Source organism: Vicugna pacos, chromosome 4 (genome assembly GCF_048564905.1).
Source record: "Vicugna pacos chromosome 4, VicPac4, whole genome shotgun sequence".
In the NCBI taxonomy this organism is placed as follows: Eukaryota; Metazoa; Chordata; class Mammalia; order Artiodactyla; family Camelidae; genus Vicugna; species Vicugna pacos.
Genome location: NC_132990.1, coordinates 56,390,454 through 56,415,684, shown reverse-complemented (window position 1 = coordinate 56,415,684; position 25,231 = coordinate 56,390,454). Strand labels below are relative to the sequence as shown.

At 38.4% G+C, this 25,231-nt stretch overlaps 1 long non-coding RNA gene across 1 annotated transcript in view; it reads left to right on the top strand.

The window, feature by feature from the left end:
- The window catches only part of LOC116280330 (uncharacterized), a 284,498-nt gene that overhangs the window by 173,936 nt on the left and 85,331 nt on the right, over positions 1-25,231 (top strand). The window lies entirely within an intron of this gene.

Sequence of the window (25,231 nt, the reverse complement as noted above, 5' to 3'; positions counted from 1 at the left end):
CCATTCTCTGCGCCTCCAATGATACTCCACACATCCTAGATAAACCTCTCCCTGCTCCTCCATCAGGACCCACATTTACTCCCCCCACACACCGGAAGTCATGTAGCACACCCTGTGGGCTCCAGCTGCACCCTCTTTGTCCTCCTGGGAAACTCCACACTCCACCCAACCTGGACCAGCACCTCCAGAAATCAAAACTCCTCCCAAAATCAGAGACTGGATTCTAAAGCTAACAGGCCATCCCTCTAGAACAAGGTAGACGTAGTAATAAAAAGGGCACCAGAACATAAGACCAGAGGTCTGAGACCTGGGTCTGGCTTTGCAACTTTGGACACATCATGACCTCCCCAAGCCTCTCCGGGAGACATGTACCTGTCCTACAAATTACATATGGGTGTCGTGTGGATCCAGAAGAAGTTGCTTGTAAAGGAGTCCAGGGACACAATGGTATTTTTGAGAAAAAGAACAACATGAAGATTAGCTGGGGCTCAAGACTTACCCGGCCTTAGGACAGTCTCACCTTGTGACTGCAGCTGAGCAGGAGCTGACAAAAGGGCACTGTCTGGGTGCTGAGTCTTCAGTGTGGAAGGAAGGGACAGTTCTGCCCCATCTGTGCTTGACTCGAACACGCCTGGGGTGCTGTTACCAGTGTTGAGCCTCGTGCTCTAAGGTAGGGATAATTCTGATGGAGCCCAGATCCCTGATGGTGAGACACCTTGACACTCTGTTGACGTCTTGATAGTAAATCCTAGACCTAGTTCATGCTGTTCCTTCTGCATGGGTTGCTCCACTCAGATAGGACAGAGACAGTGACCTTCAGATGATCTCAGAACACTGCAGCCTGCCTGTTGGCAAAAGTTCTCTGCTCCTAGCACCTGGCTCCATTTCTCCTTGGTCCTGGCTCCTAAGCTTGGCTTCATCTCTACCTCAGGCCGTGTTTGGCCCTTCTTGTAGCCAGTGAGCGATGTGGCACCTCTGGTTCTGACCTCTGTGCTCTTTTTGTGCCATGCCTTCACTCACCCTCTGCCCATTCATTCATGTTTGTCTTTTCAAAGTAAGGAACAGCGCATTCCAGCCCTGGGCTGCAAAACTCAACCCAGGACCTGCCCACTTGGCTGAAGCCCTCCAGGGCCAAGAGAGAGTGACTGTTCCAAAGGGTTTACCCACAAGCCTCCAGCACTCCAGAAGTTTATTTCTCTTTCTCCTGTCACAATTCCCCCAGGGGCGTGAGGACCTGCATCCCTGGGGCTTCCCTCTACTCCTTCAAGTTGGGACCCTAGAAAGGGACTCAGGCCCACAATCAGCTCTGCTACTTCAGTGGAATATGTGGGACACCTAACCCTCTGAGGCGCTAGTGGCTGGCTACAAACTCATTGTGGGCAGGATTTATGGGGCTGGGGTAAGAGGAAGGGCAGGAGATGAAGATGGTGAGGAACGCTTTAGCCATTCCTTACAGATTTCTACAACTACCATGTCTCTCTCCTAATACGAACTATACTGAACCCTAGTCCTTTGTTCCTCCCTCTTTCGTTAGACTTTGAGCACCTTGATGGTGCACACTGCTCCTCTGAATTACCTGCTTCTAATCCCCTCTTGCTCCTGCTAGGAGCTCAGAGTGCTTGCTGATTTGAAGAATGATCAGCTAAATGAATGAATGAATGAATAAACCATTCAAGAGTTATGACTGGAAATAAAAGGTGTATCAGATGTTCCCATTTTCAGGAACCCAGACCTGCTAGGGAGGGTTGACAGAATTATCTTATCAGAGCAATTTCGTGAAGTTGGGAGGTTCTGTCCCCAAATTGGTTAATGGATGGCTACTTAATCTGGGCAAGATAAAGCTGGAACACATGATCTATGTTAAGATACAAAACTCTACCTGCACCATAGCATTGCCTGAAGTCAGGAGTTCTCATCCCTGGTTGCACATGGAATCACCTGGGACTTTTAAAAACAATCACTGGGCTCCACTTCAGACTGAGACTAAATCTGAGGGTGAGGTCCAGGTATTGGCATTTTTAAAAGCTCTGCTGGTGATACTCATGTGCAGTCACAGTTGAGAACCACTGAGTGACAGCTAAGCACTAGGATTACGTTTGAAATCGTATTCACTCACTACCAACTGTGTACCTCAACTTCCTCATCTGTAAAGGGGGATAATTATATCTACCTTCAGAGTTTTTCATGAAGATAAAATAACACATGCCTTTGTAATAAGATAAGATAAAGCCTTTGTGCACTGTTACCTGCTACTATTTCCCTTAGCATTATTTTTATTATTTGATATCAATGGAAATAGTAAGTAGGAAATATATTCTATTTAATCAAGATTCAGCTCATGCCTAAAATGGGTCAGGAATTGTACAAAATACACTACAAAGAGGAATCAGATCCGGTGTCTGGGCCAAGGAAGCCCTCCATTGCTAGGTTCTTTATATATATTATCTCATTAAATACTACCACCCTTTTCATGAAGTGGTCATTACATCCTTACTGATGAGAAAACTGAGGCTTGGGGAGCTTATCCCCAGAGTCTCGCAGCTCCAGTATGGGAGAGCCTGGTTTGAACTCAGGCCCCACTGTTCCACGTACTGCATCATCTTTGAGCACCTGGTATGCACGTGTGGGGCATGGCCTCCCTTCTCCAAAAATTTACAGGTGAGAGGAAGGAACGATTTGTGCTGAATGGGGAAAATTCAGAGAAGGATTTTTGAAGCAAGTGAAAATTCAGCTGTGACTCAGAAAATGAAAAGGATTTCACCGGGTGGGAAATGGGAGGGTGAGGACATTCCTGGTGGGGGAAACCAACAGGAGCAAAACCAAGAGGACGAGGGCACAATGCAGATGATCTGGGGTGGGTCCGTATTTACGCTTGGCTGCATCAGCTTTATTCCTCACCTCTTGCATGACTCTTAAGAGAGACTTCCTTCCTCTGAAGGAGGACTCCTGGAGGGCTTGGAAAGTAGTCTCAGTAACATTTTCCTCTCTGTCTTCTTATCAACAGCAAAAATCTCTTACGCATTCTGAGCTACTGTGCTATTGATGTCTGTGAGAGTCCTACATGTCAGTCAGATGCCAAATGTGCAACAGGGAGCTCGCACGGACGAGGGCACAGGGCTTCTCCCATGCATATCAGACACAGCATGTGTGTGTGTATAGGCGCATGCAGACGCGTGTGCATGTGTGCATGCACCCCCCCTCCACGCACACCCACACACACACACACACAGCGGTGAGGAAGGAGACAGAGGAGTTCTGTTGGGCCCAGCTCCTGCTCTTCAAACACTACAGAGGAGGCTTGGTTTCATTTTTCTTCGCTAACCAGACTCCAGGTCCCATCTGCTCCTTGCAAACCAACAAGGTCAATGCCAATTTCCCTTTCATCATCCATGTCTGTGGCTGAGCTGTCTGTGGTGGCAGAAATGAATGTTCTCCATAGCTCGCAGCTCTGGGGTGGCCACTTCCAGCCTGCCTACAAAATGCGACTGTGCTACATCACAGCCGAGCAAAACACACACTGCGGTGTCAGTGTCCTTTGCATAGCAAGGCCACAGAAAAGGAGAGCCTCCTTCCGAGGAAGCCGTTCCATCACCTAAGGTCTGCGAGAGCCTGTTGAGAATTGCAGCTTGGGAGAAAAAAAAAAAACCCCTAATATATGTAATATGAACTCTGTGGTTTCCTCTGGTGCTTGGCATATCTAAGACTGTCACATTTCAGGTCTCCAGTTCTACAGAAACGAAAGGACCATGTGTGTGAGCCATGCAGTCCCAGAGATTAGACCAAAATTCTGATTGGAGAATAAGGTTAATCGTGGGTTCATCACATGGTGACCTTTGCAGGCAGGGCTGCAACCCAGCGAGGTTGCTATTGTGCAAAGAGCAGATTCAGATGGCGCCTGATGGGTTTCTGCAGCTCCCACTCCCTGGATTCCAAGGGGAGGGGGCTCCAGGCTGATGCCTGCAAGGGAATGGGGGTGGGGTGGGGAATGTCACAGGAAGTGAGGTTTATAAACTCAGTCTCCATAGAACGTGCCCTGGTCAGTCAGATTTAGCAATGGGAAGGAGGAAAGAGCTCTTAGCAAGTTGGCTTGTGGGCTTGTTGCAGGAAAGAAAAACCCGGTGTCTCCTCTTTGGCCCGAAAGGCTCCAGCTTCACTGGGAAGAGCACAAAGAAACACAGCCTTGTAACGCAGGGTTAAGAGGCTCATGATCAGGGATCAGGGTAGAGAAATACTGCCGGAAGTTGGCATGCTGGAGGTGAAAATGAACTCTGCGGCTTTGCTTACAACTGTCTGAGGGTCACATGACTTTCGCCGCATACCAAAGCCCAGCCCGAGTTTAACCCCATCCTCTCTGGCGCATCGACGTCTGTGATTCTAGACCCAGGTTATGAATCCAGGCTCCTCAATGTATTAGTGATGTGATGTTGGGCTAGTCATTTACCCTCACTCAACCTGTTTCTTCATCTGTAAAAGTAACAAATAATAAAAGGGACCATAATTGGTGAGACAAGGCCGGGGAAAAGCCTGTTACATAGGAAGTACTCATGATGAACAAGCTAGTAATGTCTTTCCCAGACTCTAAACCAAACTCTCCCTACCCTCCTGCCCCATCTACGTCTCTTGCCCTTACTTTATTCTTCAACCACAGAGAACTGCTGAGGGTCTCCTGTGACCTGCTGCCCCATTCTTCTGTCACCATATACAGGGACACACACATGCACACACTCAACACACACAGATGCTGGTCCAAGGCGGCAGGGGCTCTATGCCTTCGTGCAAACTGTTGCCTCTGCGTGGCAAGCCGCCTCCTACTCTGGAATGCCTTCGCAACACTGCTCAGCCTTCCTCCTCTAAGAGTTTTCCTCAAGGCGCGATTCTCCCACGAACAGTACCCTCCCCCAGCCCCGCACAGGTCAGCAGCCTGTTGTGTGCTCTTTCTCCTAGTCTGTAACTGCATGAACCGTGCACTCTGGGCACTTACCTGCGCACGTGTCTGTCTCTCCTGCTGGATGGCGGGGAGCCGGAGGGCAGGGTCTCTATCCATTCGGTATTCCAGGTTCTTTGCATAGTGTCTGAAACACAAGAAGTGTTCATGGAACATTGATTAAATTGAGCTGAGTCTAGCTCCGTGGAGCAACTGAGAAGAGAATGGTTTGTGGTTAAAACTTTCAGATAGCATTTTAAGCTATCCAAAAGCTTCCTCCTTGACAGCTTCATTTCTCACAAACACTCTCTGAGATCAGGAATGCTTATGGTCATTTTTAGAGTTGAAGGAACTGAGGTTCCTGGTGTAAAGGCTGTCTGCACGGTCATACCACTAGTAAATTGCACAGGCGGGATTACAATTAAGGTCTGTCTATTTCTAAGGCATTTTTTCCTCCACTGAGATTTACTGACCCGAATAGCAGTCAGGGCACACTACTCCTTTTTCCATAGTGCTTGTCCATTCCTCTGTCAGACCGTGCACCATGCTCTACATCTTCATACCTTTCTCCCCCGGCAGGTCATCATTTCTTACCCTGCAGTGTCCCATGATGTGCAGGGAAGGTGAAGTTCATATTGATGAGCAAGGATGACATGGGACATACACTAGCTAAGCTGTAAATTACACACAATTCTGGCACCAGGGGAAACTTCACCTAGTTTACTTTGTTCTAAAGATTATAAATGAATCCAACCCACAGTAATATTGTTATAGGGACAGCTTTAGTTCCTCTTAAATTAAAAGCCATACACAAGTGATATTTATTTTAATGTAATTAATGACAAATGATTTGCCATTCACCTTACAATTATTCACATCAATGTATCATCGAATTGCTACTGAGAATTGCTGAACGTTCACACATACTTGCAGAGACCAGAGCTCTGTAGATGGCTGGGGACAAGTGTTGAAAGATGATGGACAATGGTTTCTGCCCTTGTGGAGGCTGCAAACAAAAACCAAGTTAACGTATTATAAATAATTACAAATGCATAAATAATTATAAATTTATAATAATTACACACAAATATACATGTGCAAATTTCATAGTAATTATAAAGGAAGCGCATGGGGCAGGGGTAATGGGACCTGCTCTAGTAGGTGGTTAGGAAAGCCACATAGAGGAGGTGATAAAGTTGTGATCTCAAGGGTGGGGACAGAGCTAAAATGCTGTGCCAGAGATCTACTCAGATGTAGAAAAAATATTGACCTCTACTGATACTTTAAAAATCCAAAAGTAAAAGAAGTTATTCTTCTACTGTGTATCAGTAGATATATAATACTCTACTTATATCTACTGATAATCAGTCTCTTACCACCCATCCACTTGTCAGATGACCACGCCACGCACAGTAGGTTGGATTGCTTGAGAGGGAAAATGGAATTCTGTAATGTCCAGGGATAGACAGTGGTACCTCACTTGTTCTTCTCCCTCCCGTGGATAGTAACGCATTGCAGCTCATGAGTGCCTGCTTAAGTGGATTTTCAGGTTATTTTACCTAGTTTTAAGTAAATGAACACTGACACAATTGACAAGTGGCTTTAGAAGATTCTTCCAAAGAAACCGTGGATAGAAAATAATAGAAATAAAGTAAATGCAGGTGGGGACAGTGGAACTCAGTGGTAGAGTGTACACGTAGGATTCACGAGGTCCTGGGTTCAATCCCCAGTACCTCCATTAAGAATAAATAAATAAACTTAACTACCTCCCCTGAAAACAAACAAACAAAAATACAAAAATAAAGTAAGTGCAGCCAACATTAAGAAAATAGCAACTGATACTTCTATTCCTTGTGCAAAACCTTCGTTTGTTTCATTATGGAGTTATATATAATCATAATGAAGAAACAGATAGAAAGTCTCCCCAAAACTGAAATTACTAAGATGACTTAAAATGCAGGTTTATATCAATTACCATTAAAAATGCACTATTCAGTGGTTGGGAGGTGGTGGAAATGGGGAGATACAGGTCACAGGGTATAAACTTCCACTTACAAGATTAGCAAGTTCTGAGGCTCTATTGTACAACGTGGTGATTATAGCTAATAAAACTGTACTGTATTTTTTTAGTGGATGGTTTTATGAAGTTTTTTTAATTTATATTTTTAATGAAGTATAGTCAGTTTACAATGTGTCAATTTCTGGTGTACAGCGTAATGCTTCAGTCATACATGAACATACGTATATTCATTTTCACCAAAAGTTACTACAAGATACTGAACATAGTTCCCTGTGCTATACAGTATAAACTTGTTGTTTATCTATTTTATATATATTAGTATATTCAAATCTTGAACTCTCAATTTATCCCTTCCCACCCCCTTCCCACTGGTAACTATAAGTTTGTTTTCTATGTTTGTGAGTCTGTTTCTGTTTTGTAAATACGTTCATTTGTCGGGGTTTTTTTTTGGATTCTACATATGAATGATATCATATGGTATTTTTCTTTATCTTTCTGGCTTACTTCACTTAGAATGATAATCTCCAGGTCCATCCATGTTGCTGCAAACAGCATTATTTTAGTATGTTTTACAGCTGAGTAGTATTCTTTGTATAAATATACCACAACTTCTTTATCCAGTCACCTGTTGATGGACATTTAGGTTGTTTCTATGTCTTGGCTATTGTATATAGTGCTGCTGTGAACATTGGGGTGCCTGTATCTTTTCAAATTAGAGTTCCCTCTGGATGTATGCCCAGGATTGGGATTGCTGGATCACAGGGTAAGTCTGTTTTTAGTCTTTTGAGGAATCTCCATACTGTTTTCCATAAAGGCTTCACCAAACTATGTTCCCACCAACAGTGTAAGAGGGTTCCCTTTTCTCCACATCCTCTCCAGCATTTATTGTTTGTGGACTTTTGAATGATGGCCGTTCTGACTGGTGTGAGGTGATACCTCATTGTAGTTTTGATTTGCATTTCTCTGATAATTAGCGATACTGATAATTTTTTCATGTGCCTGTTGGCCATTTGTATGTCTTCTTTGGAGAATTGGTTGTTTAGGTCTTCTGCCCATTTTTGGATTGAATTGTTTATGTTTTTCTTATTAAGTTGCATGAGCTGTTTGTATATTCTAGAAATTTTGCCTTTGTCAGTCACATCATTTGCAAACATTTTCTCCCATTCTGTAGGTTGTCTTTTTGTTTTGCTTATGGTTTCCTTTGCTGTGCAAAACCTTATAAATTTAATTAGGTCCCATTTGTTAATGTTTGCTTTTATTTCTATTGTGTGAGTAGACTGCCCTAGGAGAACATTGCTATGATTTATGTCAAAAAATGTTCTGCCTATGTTTTCTTCTAGGACCCTTATAGTGTCTTGTCTTATGTGTAAGTTTTTAAGCCATTTTGACTTTACTTTTGTGTATAGTGTGATGGAGTATTCTAATTTCATTGATTTACATGCAGCTGTCCAGCTATCCTAACACCATTTGCTAAAGAGAGACTGTCTTTACTCTGTTATATATTCTTGCCTCCTTTGTTGAAGATTAATTGACCAAAGGTCTGTGGGTTTATTTCTGGACTCTCTATTCTGTTCCATTAATTCATATGTCTGTTTTTGTACCAACCATGCTGTTTTGATTACTGTAGCTCTGTAGTATTGTCTGAAGTCTGGGAGTGTTATTTCTCCAGCTTCATTCTTTTTCTTCAGTATTGCTTTGGCAATTCTGGGTCTTTTGTGATTCCATATAAATTTTAGGATTATTTGTTCTACTTCTGTGAAAAATATCCCAGGGAATTTTGATAGGGATCACATTAAATCTGTAGATTGCTTTGGGTAGTGTGGCCATTTTCACAATATTGATTCTTCCAATCCAAGACATGGGATATCTTGCCATTTCTTTAAGTCATCTTTAATTTCCTTAGTCAGTGTTTTGTAGTTCTCTGTGTACAAGTCTTTCACTTCCTTGGTCAGATTTATTCCTAAGTATTTTATTGTTTGGATGCAATTTTAAGAGGGATTGTTTCTTTACTTTCCTTTTCTGATACATTGTTAGTGTAAAGAAATGCCACTGAGTTCTGTATGTTAATCTTGTATCCTGCTACGTTGCCAAATTCTTTTATCAGCTCTAGTAGTTTTTGTGTGGAGCCTTTTTATATATAGTATCATGTCATCTGCATATAATGACAATTTTACCTCTTGTCTTCCAATTTGAATCCGCTTTATTTCTCTTTTCTGATTGCTATGGCTAAGACTTACGATACTGTGTTGAATAGAAGTGGTGAGAGTGGGCATCCTTGTCTTGTTCCAGATGTTAGAGGGAAGGCTTTCAGCTTTTCACCACTGAGTGTTATGCTGGCTGTGGGTCTGTCATACCCACTTTGGGTAGAGTTTTTATGATAGATGGGTGTCGAATTTTATCAAATACTTTTTCTGCATCTATTGAGATGATCATGTGATTTTTGTCCTTTGTTTTGTTGATGTGGTGTGTCATGTTGATTTATTTGGGTATGTTGAACCATCCTTGTGTCCCTGGGATGAACCTAACTTGATCATGGTGAATGATCTTTTTTATGTGTCATTAGATTCTGTTTGCTAATATTTTGTTGAGGATCATTGCACTGATGTTCATCAATGATATTGGCCTATAGTTTTCTTTTTGGTAGTGTCTTTGTCTGGTTTTGGTATCAGGGTGATGGTGGCTTCATAGAATGAGTTTGGGAGTATTCCCTCCTCTTCAGTCTTTTGGAAGAGTTTGAGAAGGATTGGTATGAGCTTTTCTTTGTATGTTTGATAGAAGTCCCCAGTGAAGCCGTCTGGTCCTGGACTTTTGTTTGCAGGGAGGCTTTTTATTGCTCATTTTATTTTACTTCTAGTGATTGGTCTATACAAATGATCTTTTCTTCTTCATTCAGTTTTGGTGGACTGTGTGTTTCTAGAAACTTGTCTATTTCTTCTAAGATGTCCAATTTATTGCCATATGTATTATATTCTTGAATGCTACCAAGAGGGTAAATGTGCTCACTACAAAAAAGAAATGGTAATTATGTGATGGGATGGAGGTGTTAGCACCATAATACTATGGTGGTAATCATTTTGCAATATATAAATAGATCAAATCAATATACTTTACATTTTTAAATTATATAATATTATATGTCAATCAATCTCAATAAAACTGGAAGAGAGGAAACAGATGCCATATCAATTAAGTGACATGCTTATTTACTTAAATTTCTTTTATTTTTGATAGTTCCCTTAGATGTATATTTGCATATGAATATACTATTAGCAAAGTCATACTTGTACCTAATTTATAAATAAATAAATATACGTATATTGGGAGTTGAGGTTCAATGTTTTTCCCCCATGACAGAGAATCAAAAACACTTGAAGACTATGGATATAAGGGATGAGAAGCAATTAGCTATATGACAATTAGGGAAATAAACAATGCAGACAGCTGGAGTAGTATCTGCAAAGGCCTGTTTGGAGAACTGAGGGAAGTCCAGTGTAGCTGGAGTGTAAACAGTGGAAAAGAAAAAGCAATCGGAGAAAGAGGAAGGGTCAAGGTCATGGAGGACCCTGGAGGCCACGGTAAAGAGTACATTTTATTCTGGTGAAATTACCATGACCTGTATATGTTTAAAGCAGTGGAATGATGCAGTACAGTATAAGTTTTAAGAAAATTGCTTGAGCTGTTTTTTGGATGATGGAATTGTGCCAGGCAGGTGTGGAAGTGAAGCAACCAGTGAGGAGGCTGTCACAGGGAGACAAGCAAGAGCTGATGGTGGCATGAACTAACGTGGTGACCGTATAAATGAAGATAGGCAAACAGTTTAAAAGTATGTTGGATATAAACTCAATGGTACGTGCAGATGGATGGGATGAGTGAGAGATTTGTGAGCAGAATGGAAAAAATCAAGAACACCTTCCAAGTTTCTTGCTTGAGCAACATAGTGACAGTAGCATTGGTTAAGATGGGCAGTGAACTGGATGATAGAATCAAGATGTTATTTTAGTCATATTAAATTTCAGATTGCTGTGAGAAATCCGAGAGAAGATGTTAACCAGGTGGTGGGATGGATATGCTATATTGAACTCGCAGGAGAAATATCATTGGTTGACCTTAGCTGTTAGTATCTTCAAGGCAGGATCTAACATCTATAAACCCTGAGGATTTACCTTATTATAGTGTTAGGGGCTTAGTAAATGTCTCTTGAATCTAGAAGTTTAAGAGAAGGGGAGTAAAGGGAAGAGCACTTGACTAGAATTTGTCAGGACAGCAGCCCTTGTCCAAGCGCACACTAGACCTTCCGTGGCTGATGGTCCAGTCATTCTCATTTGAGAAAGACCAGTAAGGCAGGTCAGAGTCAATCATAGAAAAGAAAAAGAGCTTAGTCGGCCCTGAGGAATACCAAGGCAAAAGTGCATCTCCTCCTTGGACAAGATATGTTGTGGAAATTCCAGCTGATGAAATATGACATGAGATGGAACAATGAGGGAGGTAAATTGTTATTTCTGCTATAATCTAAACATTAACTGAAAAAATTAAGATCCCTTAGAAATTTTAACAGAGTTTTTTAAAAATGCAGTTGCTTTCTTATCTACCAAAAAAGTATCAATTAGGAATATAAATATAAAAAGTACTCAATTCATCATAAGCCAAAACAAAAAAAGGGAATAATCTGAATTGGAAATGTTTAGGATAAAAATAAAGGAAAACTATAAAACTATACTGAGAAATACAAATTAAGATTTGAATAAATAGAGGGGCAGATTGTGTTCCTCTATAAGAAAGCCAAGTATTTTAAGACTATAAATTCTTCCAAATTAGTGCATGGGCCTAAGAAGATGTCAGTCAAAATTACAATGGAATTTTCTTTTGGAACTTAATGAGTCATTCAGAAGTTTATTTTGAAGAATATATGTGTGAGCACAACAAAGGAAACCAGGGACAAAGTAAAAAAGACAACCTTCTGAATGGGAGAAAAGATTTGCAAATGATACGAACAAGGGCTTAATATCTAGAATATATAAACGGCTCCTACAACTCAACATCAGAAACAAACAACTCGATTAAAAAATGGGCAGAAGACCTGAATGGACATTTTTCTAAAGAGGACATGCAAATGGCAAACAGGCACATGAAAAGATGCTCAGCATTACTAATCATCAGAGAAATACAAATGAAACCACAGTGAGATATCTCACACCTGTCAGAATGGCTATCTTCAAAAAGGACACAAACAGCAAATGTTGATGAGGTTGTGGAGAAAAGGGAACCTTCATACACTGTTGACGGGACTGTAAGTTGGTGCACCCATTGTGGAAAATGGTATGGCGGTTTCTCAAAAAACTAAAAATAGAACTACCATATAACCCAGCAATTCCACTCCTGAGTATATATTCCAAAGAAAATGAAAACACTAATTCTAAAAGATATATGCACCCACAGTGTTCTTAGCAGCATTATTTGCAGTTGCCAAGTTAAGGAAGAAACCTAAATGTCCATCAACAGATGAATAGATAAAGAAGATGTGAGATATATATATATATATATAATATATATATAAACAATACACACACACACACACACACACACACACACACACACTGGAATACTAGTCGGCCATAAAAAAGAACAAAATATGCCATTTGCAACAACATGGTTGGACTTGTAAGGTATTATGCTAAGTGAAATAAGTCAGACAGAGAAAGACAAATACTATATATGATTATCACTTATATATGGAATCTAAAAAATACAACAAACTAGTGAATATAACAAAAAAGAAACAGAGTCACAGATATAGAGAATAAACTAGTTGTTACCAGCAGGGAGAGAGAAGGGAGAATGGGTAATATACGGATACGGGATTTAGAGGTACAAACTATTACGTATAAAATAAGCTACAAGGATATACTGTACAACACAGGAAATAGAGCCAGTATTTTATAATGACTATAAATGGATTATAACCTTTAAAGATTGTGAATCACTCTTGTACACCTGTAACTTACGTAATATTGTACATTAAGTACACTTCAATATAAAAAAATGAATATCTGTGTGGGAATAACTAGCGAGTGGCTAAGGCGGGGGAGAGGGTAGGCGCAGAGGCTGTGGTCCAGGGGGAACTCAGAGGGATTAGGATAAAATAAGCTCTCTTTACATGACAAGGTCAACTGCTGCCTCTGTAGGTGCTCAGTACTGCCCACCCATCGTGGTAAGTATCCAAAGCCAGTTCCAGAACTTCCATATAATTGTACCACCACGCTCTCCATTATAAAGGGCTCTTTCATTCCAGCACCTTTCCCATTGTTTTCACACTTATTTTTTTAAAGGGCTGATTCCCTCACTAGAGTGTCCTCATGTCTATTTCCCTACTAACACACAGTCTATTATATTGAAATTGCTTGACAGTATTTTTTTGTGAGCAAATAAATCAATATTCTGAGATCCTCATGCCTTTCAGCTCTATTATCAGATCAGGATTTTATTCAGTCAATATTTATTATGCACCGACGAATACTGTGGCAGGTACCAGAGAAGCCAGCAACCATTCCATTGATAAGAATTATCAAGTCTCTTAGGAGGAGAATTAAGAGTACCTCTGAGTATAGATTATTTATTCCTCCAAACACCTGAATACTTGTTTCTTACCCTCTGACGTTTTACAGGGGCCACTTAAGAACAGCCACATATGGTATCCAAACTGATCCCTCTGGAGATCAGAGATGCTCCATGCTCAGTGTCACAGACACTTTTCAGTGACATGCTGTAACTTAAAAGAGACTCTTAAGTTTGGTATCGCCCATGTTTTCCAGATTGAAAACAAACAAACAAAATTCCTGTTTCAGTTCACAAAAGTACTTAATATCATGAGAATTTGAAAAAAATAAAAAAATGTTCCAGTATTTCTTCTCAGCTAGAAATTGGATCAGGGTTTCACCACCAACTCTAGCCCTGTTGCTTTGACACAAGGAGGAAGAAGCTGTTGCTGCGGATTGCAGCTGGCCTCACCAGGCAGGCAGTTTTAGAGCCATAATGGATGGATATTGATTGATGTTCCTTTTCAAAATCATTTGAAAATCCTGACACTGTGCTGTCTACCTGTGAACTCAAACTGCTTTTGAAGGAACTTCAATTAACTGTAGAAGTAGTCTACCTCTGCTTTGTACTTACTGGTGAATTCATAATCCCAAAGCAGACATTTTGAGACTGTTGCATATAACCTAGCTCGCATGTTCTTCTTTTTAATGACAACCACAACTAATTGTTCACAGTTACGCACCAGACAGTGTGTTGAGTATAAGGGGATTTAAGATAAGACTTGGAGTAGCCCCCGTTTCCATGCTGGTTCTTATAGACTACTCTCCATACAGAAGACAAAATGAATGTTTGAATGAAAAAATATAATCATGTGTCTTTCCTGATCGAACTCTCCAAAGGTTTCCCATTAATCATGACCACTATGGCCCTACTTGAATTGGCCCGTGCCTACCTCTGGGTCCTCACTCCTGGTATTCTCCTTCATTCCATTCCATCATATTGTCTTCTACCTGCTTCAAGAACCCATTTAGTTTCTCCAGTTCAGACATTTGCACTACCATTTTCTCTGTCTGGAAATCTCATCCCCACATTTCCAAATGGCTTTCTTACTCATTTCATCCATCTGAGCTCATAGTTACCTATTCAGAATTTTCCTACAACCATGTCAAATTAACAGCATCACAGCCATGACTTTCTAGCTTTTATCCTTCTTTGCTTTTCTTCACAGCACTAGTAACTATCTAAAGTTATATTATAATGTTTATTGTCAGTCTCAACCCCTATATAATGCAAACTTCATATGAGCATAAATTTAATTTGTCCACAGCTGTATCCCCAATGCTCCATGCCATAAATGCTCAGTAAATATTTTTTGAATGAGTTAAAAAATGAGTGTCTGAACCTTGTTCTTGGGGGTAGCTTCTTGTGTATATAGACACATATATAGATAATTATTTCTTTAAAAAGTTATAACTCTAAGGTGGGTATTATTATCTTTCTTTAAAAAGTGAGGAAACAGACTCAGCAAGGCTAAGTAATTTGCCCAGGGTCATTTAGCTAGTAAAGTGATAAAACTCAGATTTAAACCCATTACTATTTCACCTATAGTGAATTCATTAATTTCTTCTGAATAAGAGAGAGTAATCTTTCAAATAAGATCTTGTAAAATTTACTTATTTTAGATGACTTCCCTATATATTTGCTTGTCACACAATTTTTAGCAATTGTTCATGCATACACATTATAGCATACACCAGAAACAATTTTATAATTAAAAAATATTTTCTTATTGAAGTATAGTCAGCTTACAGTGTCAATTTCTGCTGTACAGCATAATATTTCAGTCCTACATACATATATATATATATATTCCTTTTCATAGTCTTTCTCATTATAGGTTACTGCAAGATACTAAATATAATTCCCATGCTATACAGTATGAACTTGTTTATCTATATTATATATAGTAGTTAATATCTGCAAATCTCAAACTCCTAATTTATACTTCCTCTCCCCTCTGGTAACTGGTAACCATAGGTTTGCTTTCTGTGTCTGTGAGACTGTTTCTGTTTTGTAAATAAGTTCATTTGTGTGTGTGTGTGTGTGTGTGTGTGTGTGTGTTTTAGCTTCCACGTAAATCATATGGTAGTTTTTCTTTCTCTTTCTGGCTTACTTCACTTAGACTGATGATCTCCAGGTCCATCCATGTTGCTGCAAATGGCATTATTTTATTCTTTTTATGACTGAGTAGTATTCTATTGTATAAACATACCACAGCTTCTTCATCCAGCCATCTGTTGATGGACATTTAGGTGGTTTCCGTGTCTTGGCTATTGTAAATAGTGCTGCTGTGAACATTGGGGTGCAGGTATCTTTTCAAATTAGAGTTCCCTCAGGATATATGCTCAGGAGTGGGACTGCTGGATCACATGGTAAGTCTATTTTTAGTTTTTTGAGGAATCTCCATACTGTTTTCCATAACAGCTGCACCAAACTGCATTCCCACCAACAGTGTAGGAGGGTTCCCTTTTCTCCACACAGTCTCCAGCATTTATTGCTTGTGGACTTTTGAATGATGGCCATTCTGACTGGTGTGAGGTGATAATCTCGTAATTTTGATTTGCATTCCTCTGCTAATTAGTGACACTGAGTATTTTCTTATGTGCCTATTGGTCATTCATATGTCTTAATTGCAGAATTGGTTGTTTAGGTTTTCTGTCCATTTTTGTATTGGATTGTTTGGTTTTTTGTAATTAAGTTACATGAGCTGTTTATGTATTCTGAAAAGCCCTTTCCAGTGGCATCATTTGCAGATATTTTCTCCCATTCCATAGGTTGTCTTTTTGTTTTGCTTATGGTTTCCTTTGCTGTGCAAAAACTTGTAAGTTTAATTAGATCCCGTTTGTTTATTTTTGCTTTTATTTCTATTGCCTGAGTAGACTGCCCTAGGAGAACATTGCTATGATTTATGTCAGAGAATGTTTTGCCTATGTTTTCTTCTAGGAGCTTTTTGTGTCTTGTCTTATGTTTAAGTCTTTAAGCCATTTTGAGTTTATTTTTGTGTATGGTGTGAGGGAGTGTTCTAATTTCACTGATTTACATGTGGCTCTCCAGTTTTCCCAATACCACTTGTTGATGAGACATTGTATATTCTTGCTTCCTTTGTTGAAGAGTAATTGACTGTAAGTCTGTGGGTTTTTTCTGAGCTCTCTATTCTGTTCCATTTATCCATATGTCTGTTTTTGTACCAATAGCATGCTGTTTTGATTCCTGTAGCCCTGTAGTATTGTGTGAAGTCTGGGAGCATTATTCCATTCTTTTTCTTCAATATTGCTATGACAATTCTGGGTCTTTTGTGATTCCATATAAATTTTACGATTATTTCTTCTAGTTCTGTGAAAAGTGTCCTGAGTCCTTTAGATAGAGATTGCATTTAAATCTGTACATTGTTTTGGGTAGTATGGCCTTTTTGATTCTTCCAATCCAAGAGCATGGGATATCTTTCAATTTCTTTAAGTCATCTTTAATTTCCTTAATTAATATTTTGTTCTCTCCATATAAGTCTTTCACTTCCTTGATCAGATTTGTTCCTAAGTGTTTTTATTGTTTTAGATGTAATTTTAAAGGGATTGTTGCTTTACTTGCATTTTCTGATATTTCATTCTTAGTGTAAAGAAATGCAACTAAGTTCTGTATGTTAATCTTGTATCCTGCTACCTTGCCATATTCTTTTATCACCTCTAGCCTTTATGGTTTTCTATTTACAGTATTACGTGATTGCATATAGTGAAATTTTACCTCTTCTCTTCCAGTTTGAATCCCTTTTATTTCTATTTTCTGATTGCTGTGGCTAAGACTTCCAATACTGTGTTGAATAGAAGTGGTGGGAGTGGGCATTCTTGTTCCAGATTTTAGTGGGAAGGGTTTCAACTTTTCACTGTTTAGTATTATGTTGGCTGTGAGTTTGTCATAAATAGCTTTTATTATATTGAGACATGTTCCCTTTATACCCACTTTAGTAACAGTTTGTTTTATCATAAATGGGTGTTGAACTTTATCAAATGCCTTTTCTGCATCTATTGAGATGATTATGTGATTTGTGTTAATTTCTGCTGTACAGCACAATGTGCCAGTCATGCACATGCATACATGTATTGTTTTCATATTCTTTTTCATTAAAGGTTATTACAAAATATTGACTATAGTTCCTTGTGCTACCCAGAAGTTTATTTACCTATTTTCATATATAGTAGTGGCTAACATTTGCAAATCTGTTGAGAATTTTTGCACCTATGTTCATCAATGATATTGGCCTGTAATTTTCGTTTTTGCTAGTGTCTTTGTCTGGTTTTGGTATCAGGGTAATAGTGGCTTCATAGAATGAGTTTGGGGGTGCTCCCTCTTCTTGATTCTTTTGGAAGAGTTTGAGAGGGACTGGTACGAGTTCTTCTTTGTATGTTTGGTAGAATTCCCTAGTGAAGCCATCTAGTCCTGGACTTTGTTTGCAGGGAGGTTTTTTATTGCTGATTCTTTTTTACTTCTAGTGATTGGTCTGTTCAAATGATTTATTTCTTCTTGATTCAGTTTTGGTGGACTGTACATTTCTAGAAATGTATACATTTCTTCTAGGTTATCCAATTTATTGCCGTATGGTTGTTCATAGTATTCTCTTATGATTTTTTTTTTATTTCTGTGGTGTTGGTTGTAATTTCTCCATTTTTCTTTCTTGCTTTGTGCTCTCTCTCTTCTTGCTAAGCTTGGCCAGAGGTTTGTTGACTTCCTTTACTCTTTCAAAAACCAGTTCTTTAATTTTTTTCTGTTTCTTAATCTCTATTTTCTTTTTTCCTCCCTGATCTTTATTATTTCTTTCCTTCTGCTGACTTTACATTTTGTCTATTCTTCTTTTTCTAATTCTTTCAGATGCTAGGTTAGGTTGTTTGAGATTATTGTTTTCTGAGGAAGACCTGTATTGCTATGAATTTCCTTCTTAGGACTGCTGTTTTTGCATCTCATAGATTTTGTGGGTTGTGTTTTCATTGTCATTTGTCTCAAGGTATTTTTAAATTTCTCCTTTGATTTTATCACTGATCCTTTGGTTTTTACGTAGCATATTGTTTGGCTTCCATGAAGTTGTTCTTTTTTTTCTCATTTTTTCTCCCCAGTGGTTGATTTTTAGTTTTAGAAGCCATGGTATAGACAGAAAGCAATCATGTCTAGATAAATTTATCAAAAGTCTCCCTAGTAATAACCTGAAATAGAAATAGGAAGTAGCTTGAATGCTCTTAATATCAGGGAATTGGTATAGTCAACTGTGATTAATTCATTACAGTGGTATATTATGTAGCCCCTGAAGGTTATATTTTAAAATTTTTTCAATAACATAGAAAATGTTTGTGATACATAATTTGTTGGTAATTGTACATTATAAAATTATATACAATATTTGTACTTTTGACTATGAAGGATTAGCTTGTATCAGACTAACCCTCCCATAATGAACAACTATAAAAGCTATATAACATACAAAAATCAGCTGTTTGAAGTAAGCAACCAAAGCATCCAGGACTTGAGGGACTAGGATTCCAAAGAGAAAGGAAAAGAATGACATAAACAATATGTACATCTGTCACTACTTTTTCCCCTTGGATCATTTGCCAATTTTCCATGAGGACATAACATTTAAAAGAAACTGAAAGAGTAAATATTTGTAGCAGTATTAATGAGTTGGCTATTTCACTAAAATTTTTTGATTTAGATGGAAAATATAATAATTCTAAATTTATATGCATCTAATGATATTAGGTCAGAAGATATAAAGTAATAACTAACATACCTCTTAGTAACTGACAGGGAAAAAAAAAAAGAAAAACAGAGAAGAAAAAACTCTAGGTCCATATGGCTTTACACTTGAATTTTTCTAATCCATTAAGAAAGAAATAACGCATAATTATAAAGTCTTCCAGAGAACAGAAAAGGTCAGTATATTCTTGATACCAAATCCTGACAAGGGCATTACAGTAAAATAAGATTACTGACCCATTTCTCTCATGAGCATAATTGCAGGAATTTTAACTAAACTATTTGTAAATTAAAGTAATTTATATATGAAAAAGGTAACACATCACAACCAAACTTAGTTTATTTTAGGAATTTAAGATTGACTTAACATTAAAAAATCAGAGTAACCTCATTATTTGCATAAATAAGGAAAATTATTCAACTCAAGAGATTCATAAAAAGCTGATAAAATTCAATACAATGTCTTGATAAGCAATGAATTTGTATCCATAAATGTAAAGAAATCTCACAAATCAATAAGAAAAAGATAGTCGAGTTTTTTAAATGACTCAATATTTGGTATTTCTCCTCTACAAAAGGAGATAGCCAAGTGGTCAATAATTATAGCAAAATTACCCCCACATAACTAGTATTATGGATTGAAATATGCCCCTCAAAAAGATATGTTGAAGTCTTAAACTACAGAACCTGTGAATGTGACCTTATCTGAAAATAGAGTATTGGTGAAACAGAGCTTTATTCCTCCAAGTCTACTCTGTTAAGATAGGCTGGATATTACCCCAGGGCTCTGTTAAGAACCTACAGCCACTCAGAAGTAGCCAGATCTCCGCTTCATTTATCCGAGGGTCATTTGTCCATACCATCCTGACTTTTTAAATGGTCTGTCTCACCCACAGGGCATACTGCTAGGACTCTGCCAATACCCTTGGGACAAGATGTCTATCCTCTTACTAACAGTGATCTAAAGAAAAGGCACAGTGTTTGGAGTGAGTCATATCTGAGTTTAACTATGAGATTGACCACTCAGCAGCTGTGCAACCCTGGGCTTCCTCCAAGCCCCTCTTGACCTTCTGTCCAACTTAATTTAATCCATCAAACATTAATTCAGGATCTTGAGTGCATTAAAAAAATTGCACTCAATCCTGAAGATAAAAAGTATGAAAAAAATACAGTCTCAGTCCTCAATGTCTCAATGTGCTGTAAAGTGGATGTGCCACATTCTTCTCACAGTTACTTGTTTGTTTTGAGAATTAATGTGATACTCTTTAAAATGAATATACTGCAGTTTGTCCATATGATAAGTATCAGTGTTATTTCCCTTTCTTATCTCTTCTATACTATCAATCTGTGACTGTGTGCTTTGAACCAGCTATTTTACCTCACTACACTTCTGTTTCCCCATTTGCAAAGTGGAGAAAGCAATAAGACTTTTACTGCATTCATCAGGATGTGTAACTTATGGTGCCAATAGCAACTTCAACACTTCAGTGGAGTTGTTCCAATTGTCTACTGCCTTGTGATGCACCACCATCCCCCAGCCCCCATCAAAAAAACCAAAACACGATAAAAAACCTTAGTGGCTCAAAACAACTACATTTATTTTGCTCACAAATCTGTACTTCGGGCAGAGCTTATCTCTTCTCCAGTTGGCATTAGCGAGGGTGGCTGGAAAACTGGGGACTAGACCATATGAAGGCTTATGCACTCACGTGTCTGGTGGTTCAGGCTGGCTGTTGGTTGGGATCTCAGCTGGGAACGTGCCCTTCCCATGTGTCTGCTTAGTTTCCTCACAGCATGGAGCCTGTATTCTGTGGGCAAGTATCTCAAGAGGAACAGACAAAAGTTGAACTGCAATTCATGACACTCAGGAGTTACATAGTATCACTTCTGCCATGTTCACAGGCTGACCCAGATTCAGGGGAGCATAGACCCTACCTCTCACTGGAAGAGAATCAATGTCTCAATGTAAGAAGAGCATGGGTTATGGAATATTTGATGTTGCCATCTTAAGAACAATCTGCCACAGGTTTTAAACAGCAAAAGTTTAATTTTTACCCTCACTATATGGCCACTGAAAGCATGGGAGACTTAGTCACTTGAGGATCCAGTCTGATGGAGATTCCATCTTGATAGATGTTATCATAATCGGTGAGACAGGAAAAAAGAATGTGATTTGCTTCATAAAGCCTCTGTCTTGGGGAGTGATGCTTGTCAATTCATCTTACAGTATATTGGCCAAAAAGTCACAAGGCTGAGCCAAAACTTCAAAGAGGGTAAGAAATGGCAATCCTACCACATGGCTGGAAGGAAAGAACTGGATTATTTATGAACCGTCCTAATGACTCACATACCTACCGCATATGGTGCTATTAAGGATTCACCTAAAGAACATGAGGTGCTTAGAACAATCTTAAATCACTGAACATGTTCAATAAATCATAGCTATGATACTTACAAATATGCAGCTTGTATAATGCTGTGGCATTTTTTTTCTAGCCATTTCCAACATTGTGGATGAATCCTTGAGGCTCCTACTATCCTTCCCTGCAGAGTCTGGAGTCAGGGGCTTAGAATGTAGGATTGTTAGCTTTCTCAAGCTTGGGTACCACTTAAAAAGCTCTGTCATCTCACTGAGACTCAGAACACGCACAGTGGAGACTGATTCTTGGCATGGGGGTCTGGAGAAAGTAGGCCATGCACAGCTTTTATAAGAACCCAGAACTGAAACCTTTATCTTTCATTACTGGCACTGACTTAGTGCTATCACAGGGAGACAGTTGGGTACCAGGCATTAGCTATTTAAACAAAACCACTCGACAGACTTACAGGCAGCAGACTTAGCCTTGGGAGGGAGAGTGTGAAACTTCAAAAGATGCCCACATGCAAAGAATGATATTCCTGTGAATATGTCTCTCCAGAGTTATCATTCTGTCTTTTGCCTCTCAAAGTAGTGTTTCTGCATTAGTGACCTCTTTTCCCAATCTGTCCTTTGCCCAACTTTGATGCCTTGGTGATCTTTTGAATAGGTTTGGGGGTAGGCAGGCGTATCTTCAGAAACCAGCTCCACGATTAACTACTGTTGTGATCTTTGAGCAAGTGTGTGAGTCTAATTTCTCATCTGCCCAAATGGAGATGAAAGGATCTACTTCATGGTGGCTTTGGGAGACTTTAAAGACAATATGTATAAATCCTGTGGCTTGTTCCTGTCCCAGAGTAGACACTGAAATGTTACCTCCTCCTTTCTATGGCCAGGTTCCCAGGTTCGCCTAGAAGTTAAACAACAGTGCCCCTTCCACTTCTCCCTCCTCTCCTCTTTTTTTCTCATTATGTTCACTGCTAATGTCCATCCTGGTTTATGAGACCTTAGAAGAGGGTGGGATCTAGGTTTTTGTTCATCTTACTTTTTCATGTAAAAGAGTCAACTCTTAAGCTAGCTATCATATTAATGAGTGTTCCAAATTTTAAACCAACTGTACTTGGAGAAGGCAAATTATCTCTTTATTCTTTCTTTTTAAACATTTTTATTGAGTTATAATCATTTTACAATGTTGTGTCAAACTCCAGTGTACAGCACAATTTTTCAGTTATACATGAACATATATATATATTCATTGTCACATTTTTTTCTCTGTGAGCTACCATAAGATCTTGTATATATTTCCGTGTGCTATACAGTATAATCTTGTTTATCTCTTCTACATTTTGAAATCCCAGTCTGTCCCTTCCCACCCCTGCTATCTCTTTATTCTTAAATTTATTCTTCATTCTAGAATAATTTATATCAAATGAGAACTGTCATCTTTGAAAGAATCAAAGAACTTTTTAGTTGTCGAGATAATTTTGTTCTTTTGTAAAAATTTTAATCTCTACTTTGGTTATTGCTTAATCTACTTTTCTTTTTCTTTAACCAGTTTTGTTTTTTTCCTTCAAATTCTCCCATTTCACTGAGAATTTTGAATTTTATTAGAGTAGAATGTGTTCATAATTTTTTTTTAAACCAAAACCTCCATCATGGAGATTTATATCAGGCTTTTCCTGTTTGTAATATTAATTTTTTTTCTCTATTCACTGATTAGATTTTCAAAGACTTCTTCATTTAAATGTTTTCCTAAAAATAGGGCTTTGATTTATATATCATCTAAAATATTTTATAAAATCAATGTTTTCTGCTTTTATTGTCACTTATTCCCTTTAGTTCTTCTTGGTATTAGATCTATATTATTTATGAAAGAAAGCATTTAGTACTTTACATTTCTTTTTGAGAACAGCTTCTTAAGTTGTTTTATTTGGACATTCTCATTTAAGACATTTAAAAATAGTTCATAGTTTGTCAAGTTTATCTTTGTCCTCATAGAAATTTAGAGCAATGTTACTTAAATTTTCAATCTTGAGGAATTTTTAAAATTTATAGTTGGAAAAACATTTCTAGTTAGTTGGCATTATGGACAAAACATGTGGCCTCTGGAGCATCTGGCTATTGGAATGTTCATTTTTATACGTGTGTCAATAGCCTAGGTTAATAATTATATTTTCTTATTATTCCATTAGGCATTCAAAGCAAGTGGATTTTCTCTTGGTAGGCACAACCTTGATGTGTTTATGAAGTGCATAACTAACTACATGGATATATATGCATAATTAACCTTAATAGTTTATTTAAATTATCATCATCTTTTTTCCTCCATGATAGATCGATGTCTGAGAGAGATGCATTGAAGTATCCTGAAACAATGAAGTTGTTCCATTTATCTTCTTTCTTACGTAAGATTCTGTAAGAAAACTTGAATTCCATGTTGTCTGAAATTATCACTGGCTCTGCTTTACATATACTTTTTTTTCTTGCTGTGTCTTCACCACCCAGTGATTTTATTCCTATTCACATACCTTCTAAGTTGTCCCTTAACATTGTGTAGGCTTACGTTAGGAATGTTTGACTTAAATGAGGCAGGTTAACCTGTAAATCCAGGTCATGACTGAAATATACACTCGTTCTTCAGTCACCTGCATTTGTGCTTTTTTTTTATGTTTCTTTGAGATTTACTTTTTGTCTTCTACTGTTCGGACTGTGCTTTATTTGTTTTATATTTTCTATTAATTTACTCAACAAACATGAACTTCCTCCTGTGTGGCAGGCACTTTTCCAGGCTTTAGGCACAAAAAAGGAAAAAACCCACAACTCTAGTCCCTAATGGGGCGAGGCAGCAGATTAGTGGGGAAAATAGATATAATACATAATAGAACAAAAGGATTGCATTAATTAATAGATGCAAACAATAATATTACAAATCATGATTATACACTGATAAGCCCTCCAAAAGAAAGGAATGCAGTTCTTACGTGAGGCTGTGACAAAGGGAGCTGACTTAGTCATGTAGGTCTTGGAAAATTCCACAAGGAATTAAATATGACCTAAACCATGGAGAATAAGTAGGAGTTAATTCGGCAAAAGGAAGGTGGTAATCAAGGTGGAAACGTTCCATCCAGAGGGAATAGTAGATGAAAAGGATCAGTGGTAGAAGGAAGCCTTTAAGAATGCTAAAAACCGCCCAACTGCAACGCTTTAAAAAAATTACACTAGAGCTGGAGCTGAGAGAGCTCTCAGGATCTTGGTGTGAGATGAGGTTTATAGGAATTTGATCAGCATTCATCAACTCCTGTCTCTTTAAATCTCCAAGTTAGAAAAGAAACTAGACATTCTGATTTCATCCACAACCAAAACGTTTAGATGAGGAATCAAGTGAGTTTTTTTTTTTCCCCACTTAACACTTCTCAGTCTTAAAATACAATTTTGGGTTTGGCACACCAGACTGAGTTTATTAAATTATTCTTTTGTGTATCATGTATCTTCCACGTCAAGAATTTTAATTGGCATTTGCATTCTGTTTCGAAATAGTATTTTCAACCATCATTTTAGGTTGAACTTCGAGACCATAATTTACCTGCTTTCCTATTCA